Source organism: Palaemon carinicauda, chromosome 23, assembly GCF_036898095.1.
Source record: "Palaemon carinicauda isolate YSFRI2023 chromosome 23, ASM3689809v2, whole genome shotgun sequence".
Taxonomy (NCBI): Eukaryota; Metazoa; Arthropoda; class Malacostraca; order Decapoda; family Palaemonidae; genus Palaemon; species Palaemon carinicauda.
The window spans coordinates 91,380,179-91,390,178 of record NC_090747.1 but is presented as its reverse complement, the minus strand read 5'-3'; the positions used below and the strand labels follow the sequence as shown (position 1 = coordinate 91,390,178).

Genomic DNA, 10,000 nt, shown 5'->3' with positions numbered 1-10,000 from the left:
TGAAGGATATCCTTGTAAGCATAAGGAAGAAGTACAGGGTAATTCTCTGAAGCAAAAGGTAGAAGTATAAGCAAATCTTTCTTTCCATATTCATAATGATTACCTTTTACTTGCGAGGATATCCTCCAAGCAGAAGTAAAAGGTTGACTCTTATTTCGGGAGCGCTTAGTTACATGTTGGAATTTGTAAGATTTCATTTGTGCTGTCAAGTTAAGAAAGTTTAGTATTTATTATACGTATTTAATGCCCTGTTTTTACTTGTATTTAATTAAGTTTACGCATCAGAAAGAAAACAGACGCCGCCGCGCCTTCCCCAAAGCCTCGCTGGCGACATCTATCCCCCACCCCTTGCATTAGACGTTCTTTGACCCCTTTTTAGCTGCCCCACTCCTTGCATTAGAAGTTCTTTGACATCTTTTTAGCTCCCACACCCCTTGCATTAGAAGTTCTTTGACCTCTTTTTAGCTCCCCCACCCCTTGCATTAGAAGTTCTTTGACCTCTTTTAAGCTCCAACACCCCTTGCATTAGTTTTTTTTTTAACTCTTTAGCTCCCCCACCCCTTGCATTAGAAGTTCTTTGACCTCTTTTTAGCTCCCCCACCCCTTGCATTAGAAGTTCTTTGACCTCTTTTTAACTCTCCCACCCCTTGCATTAGAAGTTATTTGACCTCTTTTTAGCGCTCCCACCCCTTGCATTAAAAGTTCTTTGACCTCTTTTTAGCTCCCACACCCCTTGCATTAGAAATTCTTTGACCTCTTTTTAGCTCCCACACCCCTTGCATTAGAATTTCTTTGACCTCTTTTTAGCTCCCACACCCCTTGCATTAGAAGTTCTTTGACCTCTTTTTAGCTCCCACACCCCTTGCATTAGAAGTTCTTTGACCTCTTTTTATCTCCCACACCCCTTGTTTTAGAAGTTCTTTGACATCTTTTTAGCTCTCACACCCCTTGCATTAGAAGTTCTTTGACCTCTTTTTAGCTCCCACACCCCTTGCATTAGAAGTTCTTTGACCTCTTTTTTGCTCCTCCACCCCTTGCATTAGAAGTTCTTTGACCTCTTTTTAGCTCCCACACCCCTTGCATTAGAAGTTCTTTGACCTCTTTTTAGCTCCCACACCCCTTGCATTAGAAGTTCTTTGACCTCTTTTTAGCTCCCACACCACTTGCATTAGAAGTTCTTTGACCTCTTTTTAGCTCCCACACCCCTTGCATTAGAAGTTCTTGGACCTCTTTTTAGCTCCCACACCCCTTGCATTAGAAGTTCTTTGACCTCTTTTTTGCTCCTCCACCCCTTGCATTAGAAGTTCTTTGACCTCTTTTTAGCGCCCCCACCCCTTGCATTAGAAGTTCTTTGACCTCTTTTTAGCTCCCACACCCCTTGCATTAGAAGTTCTTTGACCTCTTTTTAGCTCCCACACCCCTTGCATTAGAAGTTCTTTGACCTCTTTTTAGCTCCCATACCTCTAGCATTAGAGGTTCTTTGACTTCTTTTTAGCTCCCACACCTCTAGCATTAGAAGTTCTTTGACTCTTTAGCTCCCACACCCCTTGCATTAGAAGTTCTTTGTCCTCTTTTTAGCTCCCACACCTCTAGCATTAGAAGTTCTTTGACCTCTTTTTAGCTCCCACACCTCTAGCATTAGAAGTTCTTTGACCTCTTTTTAGCTCCCACACCTCTAGCATTAGAAGTTCTTTGACCTCTTTTTAGCTCCCACACCTCTAGCATTAGAAGTTCTTTGACCTCTTTTTAGCTCCCACAACTCTAGCATTAGAAGTTCTTTGATCTCTTTTTAGCTCCCACACCTCTAGCATTAGAAGTTCTTTGTCCTCTTTTTCAGCTCCCTTACCTCAAGCATTAGAAGTTCTTTGACCTCTCTTTATAGCCCCCACACCTCTAACATTAGAAATTCTTTGACCTCTCTCTTTAGCTCCCACACTTCTAGCATTAGAAGTTCTTTGACATATATTATTAGGTTCCATACTTTTAGCATTAGAGGGTCTTCAATATATACTTTGAGGTGCCTTACTTCTAGCATTAGAGGCTCTCTATTTTTAGGTGTCTTACCTCTGGCATTAGAGGCTCCTCTTCGCTGTTCTCTCCTGTCTTCTAGTTTTCAAGATCTTCTTTCATTAGATTATCTGTTTCTTTCGAGATTTCATTGTCTCTTTTCCTTAGTTCGTCAGTGTCCTTCTAGATTTCAAAAGAGATTTCAGTGCCGCGAGTCCTCACTTCGTCAGATTCCTCAGGGAAATCGAAGGCATTTATTCTTTACCTATCTGGGCAATGAGTAAAGAGATGAATACTATCGATTTCTCCGCATACACTATCATGCCAAAGTAAATGACGAGCAACATAATATATTTACCAATGTCGTCTGGATATGTTCTTACTTCAATGGCGAATTTTGGGACAATCCTGTTGAAGAACTACACGTCACTCACCGTTCAGTTGAACCATTCTGCCTCTATCCTCATTCCCGCAATCCGTTTTTGCACCGATACAAAGCCTCGTACTTTTTCCAAGAGTCTCCTTTAATAAGACATCGTCGCAAAAACCCAAGCAAAGGATCCTTCAAGGCGCATACATTATGATCTTCAAAGCTCAGCTGTCAACGGAAGATCCCGTGTCTTTCTATAGGTCGGCCGATATAAAACGAATGATCGGCAACTTCGGCAGCAACCAAAACCATCTGTAGTTGATGGTGTTCCGAAGACGTAACACATAATTCTTACCGTCAGCTTCCTATTCCGCCAGAACGCGATCTCTGTGAGTTAAGTGAAATCCTTCTCCCAGTCATCAACTCATTTCCTCTTACTCCTATTGACGCGTAATTCCTTGTTTAGATTTCGCCAGCTACATACAGTTCATGTGAGGTATTGCATGCTACGTTTGAAAAAGTGAAGATCAGGTCTTCAGAAGTCATTTGAAGCTCGGGGAGGAGTCGTTCAGGACTGCTTCTGGAAATTTCAGTTCTGGAGTCATTCAGAAATCCATATTAAGTATACGGCTATGTCCTTTGAAGACTTTTGGAAATTCGGGAAAGTTTTCTTCCGAAACCGATCTGAGATTCCGTTCAGGAGGCATTCAGAATTCCATGCTAAGTCTATGGCTATTCCTTCTGAACCCACTTGGAAATCCGGGAAAGTTTTCTTCCGATTCCGTTCTGGAGGCATTCAGAATTCCATGCTAAGTCAATGGCTATTTCTTCTGAAGCCATTTGGAAATCCGAGAAGATTTTCTTCCGAATTCGTTTAGGACTCGCGAAAAATTCCATTCTTGTTTTATAACAACAACAATAATAATAATAATGATAATAATAATAATAATAATAATAATAATAATAATAATAATAATAATAATAAACTACGTGATTTGATTTATGGATTTGAGTTGAAAAGTTTTGAAGACTCTAAACGCTTAACTTTGTAGTTTGAAGGAAACTTTAAGATACCCAGACGAAGGGCGAAGGGTAATTGAGGTTTAAAGCAAACCGAATTGAAATAGTTGGTTTCAGCTAAATTATTTCAGGTTGGGGATTTAGAACAATCTATTTCTGGTACGAATCGATATATATATATATATATATATATATATATATATATATATATATATATATATATGTGTGTGTATATATATATATATATATATATATATATATATACATATATACATATATATATACATATATATAGTTTATATATGTGTATATACATGCATGTATATAAGCTTTTGCAGTATATGAATATTCTGTATATATGTATATTTATGCGATGTATATATATACTGTACATATATATATATACACATATACATACATCATATACATATATACATATATATATATATATATATATATATATATATATATATATATATAGACATACATATACATATATATATATATATATATAGACATACATATACATATATGATATATATATATATATAAATATACATACATACATATACATATATATATATATATATATATACATATACATGTATATATATACATATACATATATATATATATAAATTATATATATATATATATACACATACATACATACTATATTTATATATTATATGAATACAGTATATTTGCATGTACTGTACACACACGCACACACACCCATATATATATACATATATATATATATATATATATATATATATATATACATACATACATATACAGTATACTGTTTGTACATACATACATATACAGTATACTGTTTGTACATACATACATCCCTAAATACAGCAGCCTTCGTATTCTCCCAACTGTTTATACATGCAAAAGCAAATGTAAAATACATATCACCAAGTTATGGCTTAACCTTGATATTTCATCGAGATATCTGTCCGCAAGCCACTGTACATTTTGTTCTTCAAAACTGAATAACATCTTGAAATCCTGATCAAGTGTGGGTAAACGGGGCATGTATTGTTTAACATGCCTCACATCCACAAAATCTGCCATCGTGCTGAGAATCGGACAGAACAACCTTTCTCTTCGAACTGCAGTCTGCTACTGACCAGACTCAGCCTTTTCGAAGCATAGCCTATGCTCTTTATATGAAGTAAAGGGTCTTTTTTATGTATAACCATTTACTTTTATGTGATTATAAGGATATGCTTTTGCTCTAAAAGTAGAAGTTTTTGCTTGAAATGTTTATGAATACAAGTAGAAGGATTTCCTTCATATTTTGCAAGTATAAGCATATCCTTTTCTTTATGAATACTGCCCATGCACACACACGGATTCAACCCTTCCCATCCTCTCCCCTTCTCTTAACTACAACACGGCAGTTAGGGAAATTTGTGGGAAATTTAGCTTAGCAAGTAGTTGCCGCCCAGCGTGACAGGAATTAAGTATATATATATATACATATATACATACATATATATATATATATATATATATATATATATATATATATATATATATATATGTGTGTGTGTGTGTGTGTGTGTGTGTAATTTATTACTACTACTACTACTACTACTACAAGCTAACCCACAATCCTAGTTGGAAAAGCAGGATGCTATAAGCCCTAGGGCTCCAACAGGGAAAAATAGCCCAGTGAAGAAAGGAAATAAGGAAATAAACTATAAGAGAAGTTATGAATAATGATAAAATATTTTTAGAACAATAACAACACCAAAATAAATTTTTCATATATATTAATAGTAAAAACTCCAAAAAACCCAAAGGAAGAGAAGTAAGATAAAATAGTGTGCCCAAGTGTACCTTCAAACAAGAGAACTCTAGCCCAAGACAGTGGAAAACCATAGCACAGAGGCTATGGCACTACCCAAGACTAGAGAACAGTGATTTGATTTTTGAGTGTCCTAGAAGGGCTGCTTTATTATCTTAGTTTTTGGTAGTGCCACAGCTTCTGTACCTTGGTCTTCCAATGTCTTAGGGTAGAGTTCTCTTTCTTGAGGGTACACTCAGGTACACTATTCTATCTTAATTTTCTTCCTCTTGTTCTTTTAGTTAATTTTTCATTGTTTACATTTGAAAGATTTATTTTAACGTTGTTAGTTCTTAGAATATTTAATTTTAGTTGTTCATTACTTCTTTTATAGTTTATTTCCTGGTTTCCTTTGCTCAATGGGCTATTTTTCCCTTTTGGGACCCTTGGGCATAGAACATCCTGCTTTTCCAACTAGGATTATAGCTTAACTAGTAAGTAAGTTAGCCAGGGCACCAGCCATCCGTTGAGATACTACCTCTAGAGAGCTATGGGGTCCTTTGACTGGCCAGACGGTACTACATGGGATCCTTCTCTTCTCTAGTTAAGTTCACTTTTCCTTTGCCGACACATAGACCGAATAGTCTGGCATATTCTTTACAGATTCTACTCTGTATTCATACACTTGACACCTCTGAGATTACCAAACAATTCTTCTTCACCCAAGGGGTAATGACTGCACTGTAATTGTTCAGTGGCTACTTTCATCTTAGAGACTCTTTAGCTGTGGTAAGCAGCTCTTCTGCTGTAGGAGAAGGATACTCCAAAATCAAATCATTGTCCTCTAGTCTCGGGTAGTGCCATAATCTCTGTACCATGGTCTTCCACTGTCTTGGGTTAGAGTTCTCTTGCTTGAGAGTACTCTTGGACACACTATGCCATCTAATTGCTCTTCTTCTTGTTTTGTTGAAGTTTTTATAGTTTATATAGGAATGATTTATTTTGATGTTACTATTCTTAAAATATTCTTTTACTTGTTTCCTTTCCTCACTAGGCTATTTTCCCTGGTGGGGCCCCTGAGCTTATAGCATCCTGCTTTTCTAACTAGGGTTGTAGCTTAGCAATTAATGATAATAATAATAATTGTATTTTTCAGGGGGGGGATATTTTCGTTAAGTTTTCCTTTAATTCCATTTTCTTTGATTATACGTTTTTCTCCATACTCACTTTGAACGTTTTTTATGATTATTGCAACACCGTATACTTACGTAATTGAGATTCAATTATTAAATCCTGTTGTACCGATATACAATTTATACTATGATCATTATCTAATATGGCCTAGAGGTGAAATGCCTACAGTGCACCGCTTCTTGATTTCCAAAGGGTGTTTGCAGCTTCCCTTCAACCCTTATCTCTAACGAGGCCTCCTTTCTTCCATCCTGCTGAGGATTTTAACCGAGCAGTTGACCCTTTTATCCTAAATTCCATACATTCTTCCTGGTATTTCAAAGGCTGTAACAGATTTTATATTTATATTAATCCTTATATGAAAATTATTACAGATAGAATTTTATTAATTAGAAGATTAGGAATAAAACTACCATTTTTTATTTATTTATTTAATTTTTTTTTTTATATTTCCCTGCCTCAGTTTCGTTTTATTCGTGTCACTTATTGCTAGATATTCAACATGAGAATAACATACAATTTCCAGTGTTTCTTAAACAATCAGTGCACCCGAGCCGTCAGAAATCACATTATAATTATTATTATTATTATCATCATTATTAATATTATTATTATTATTATTATTATTATTAGTAGTAGTAGTAGTAGTAGTAGTAGTAGTAGTAGTAGTAGTACTTGCTAAACTACAACTCTAATTGGTAAAGCAGGATGCTAAAAGCCCAGGGGCTCCAACATGGAAAATAGCTGTGAGGAAAGGAAACAAAGAAAAATAAAATATTTTAAGAAGAGCAACAAGATTGAAATAAATATCTCCTATGTAAACTATAAAAAACCTTAACAAAACAAGAGGAAGAGAAAATAAGATAGAGAATAGTGTGCTCTAGTATACCCACAAGCAAGAGAACTCTAATCCAAGACAGTGGAGGAACCATGGTACAGAGGCTATGGCAGAACCCAAGATTAGAGAACAATGGTTTGATTTTGGAGTGTCCTTCTCCTAGTACAGCTGCTTACCATAGTTAAAGAGTCCCTTTTACACTTACAAAGAGAAAAGTGGCCACATCTGCACACGCATGCAAATGCAACCCCTCTCCATTTTCTAATTACAACCTGCTTGTTCAGCAATTTGTGATAGAGTGTGGTTTCCGAGTGTATCTCTCGAGGGTATCCCTCTCACCTGGGTATGAATGCTCCCTCTCGCCCTGAGCGTAACAGGAAAGAAATATATAAATATATGTATATAAAGTATATATATATATATATATATATATATATATATATATATATATATATATATATATATAAACTGTATCATCATCATGTCTTCCTACGGCTAATGACGCAAAGGGCCATGGTTAGATTTCTCCAGTCGTCTCTATCTTGAGCTTTTAATTTAATACTTCTCCATTCATCATATCTTACTTCACGCTTCATAGTACTCAGTCATGTAGGCCTGGGTCTTCCAACTCTTCTAGTGCCTTGTGGAGTCCAGTTAAAAGTTTGGTGAACTAATCTCTCTTGGGGAGTGCAAAGAGCATGTCCAAAGCATATCAATCTATCCCTCACCATGATCTCATCCACATTTGGCACCCTAGTTATCTCTCTTATAGTTTCATTTCTAATCCTGTCTTGCCATTTAACTCCCAATATTCTTCTGAGGACTTTGTTCTAAAATCTAATAAATCTGTTGGAGATTGTTTCATTGTCATACCATGACTCCTTTCCATACTTTAAAGGTTTAAAGGTCACTCATGAATAGCAGAGGCAAGGGACAGTGACATTGCCCTAGCAATCAGGACAATGCCCTAGAGACTGACCACATATTATATGATCAGCGCCCAAGCCTCCTCTCCACCCAGGCTAGGACCAGGGAGGGCCAGGCAGTGGCTGCTGATGACTCGGCAGATAGACTTATAGGTTCCCCCAAACCCCCCAATCTTAGCTCACAAGGATGGTAAGGTTGCAGACACTAATGGCACTAACGAGTCTGAGCGGGACTCGAACCCTCGACTGGCAAACACCAGGTTGAGACGTTACCAATCAGGCCACAGATCTCACTAAACTAATATATAGCCTGATTTTTATATGTAATTTCAGGCAATTTTATATCCCAATTTTACTTAACCTTGCCATAATCTGAGTTTTTTTTTTTTTATCTTTCACTAAACTCCAATTCTAATGACCCTCTATTAGAGATCATAGTTCCTAAATATTTAAAAGATTCTACCTCATTAATTCTTTCTACTTCCAGTGATGTTTCATCTTCCATTGCATATTCCATTCTTATCATCTCAGTCTTTCTTTTATTTATCTTGAGCCGAACCTCTTGTGGTATTTCATGCATTCTGGCAAGCAAGCATTGCAAATCCAGTGGTGTTCTGATAATAAGGACAACATCATCAGCATATCCTAGGTCAGCTAATTTCCTACTACCAATCCAGTCCATTCCTTCTCCACCATCTCCAACTGTTCTGCGCATTAAAAGTCCACGAGGAAGATAAACAACATAGGTGACAACACATTCCCTTGGAGTCCGTTGTTCACTGGAAATTGATTTGATAGTACCCCATTAATATTAACTTTGCACTTACTATGCTCATGAACAGATTAATCAAATTTACATATTTTAGAGGAACTCCATAATAATGCAGGACTATACATAAGATTGGCCAGTGCACACTATCAAAGGCTGTTTCAGTTGACGAATACCATCAAAAGTGCATTTCTATAGTCTACGTATTGCTGTATTGCATATCTCAAAATTGTATATATATATATATATATATATATATATATATATATATATATATATATATATATATATATATAGACGTAGACATGCACTTGCTCTTTATTAAGGGAGATTGCTCTTGTAACCAGCACCTTTATGTCTATCTGGTTGATTTCGAAACGTAATTAGTAATTATCCTTTGAGTAAAATACTTGTGTTACCCATTCAGCCTCAGGTAAATGTTATTCCCTCCGTCAACCCTATGCACATTTATCCTCATTATTATGATTAAACATGTGTATAGGCGGGGTATTGTGTTAGCTGACCATTGCGAGACACACACACACACACACACACCTGTTTTGTACAGGTAAGAATTCGTAATGAGAAGATTCATTTCATTAGTTTCATAATGTAAGCTAATCCACAGCACATGGTTCAGAGTTGTCACATGACGACACATAGAATATTATTATTATTATTATTATTATAATTATTATTAGTAGTAGTAGTAGTAGTAGTAGCTAAGCTACAAGCCCAGTTGGAATAGAGGGATGCTTTAAGCCTAAGGGCTCCAACAGGGGAAATTTCGCAGGTAGGAATGGAAATAAGGAAATAAATAAACTACAAGAGAAGTAATGAACGGCTAGAATAAAATGGTTTTTTAAAATATAACAACATATTTCGTGTATAAACAATAAAAACTTGAAAAAACAACAACCAGGGGATGAGAAATAAGATAGAATAGCATGCACGAGTGTACCTGCAAACAAGAGAACTCTATTCCAAGACAGTGGAAGACTATGGTACAGAGGCTATGGAACTACCCAAGACTAGAGAACATTGGTTTGATTTTGGAGTGTCCATCTCCTAGAAG

The 10,000-nt window shown here is 36.1% G+C and overlaps 1 protein-coding gene across 2 annotated transcripts in view; it reads left to right on the top strand.

The window, feature by feature from the left end:
• LOC137617233 (afadin- and alpha-actinin-binding protein B-like) overlaps positions 1-10,000 on the top strand; it is a 402,814-nt gene that overhangs the window by 171,333 nt on the left and 221,481 nt on the right. The gene's annotated exons all lie outside the window — the stretch shown is intronic.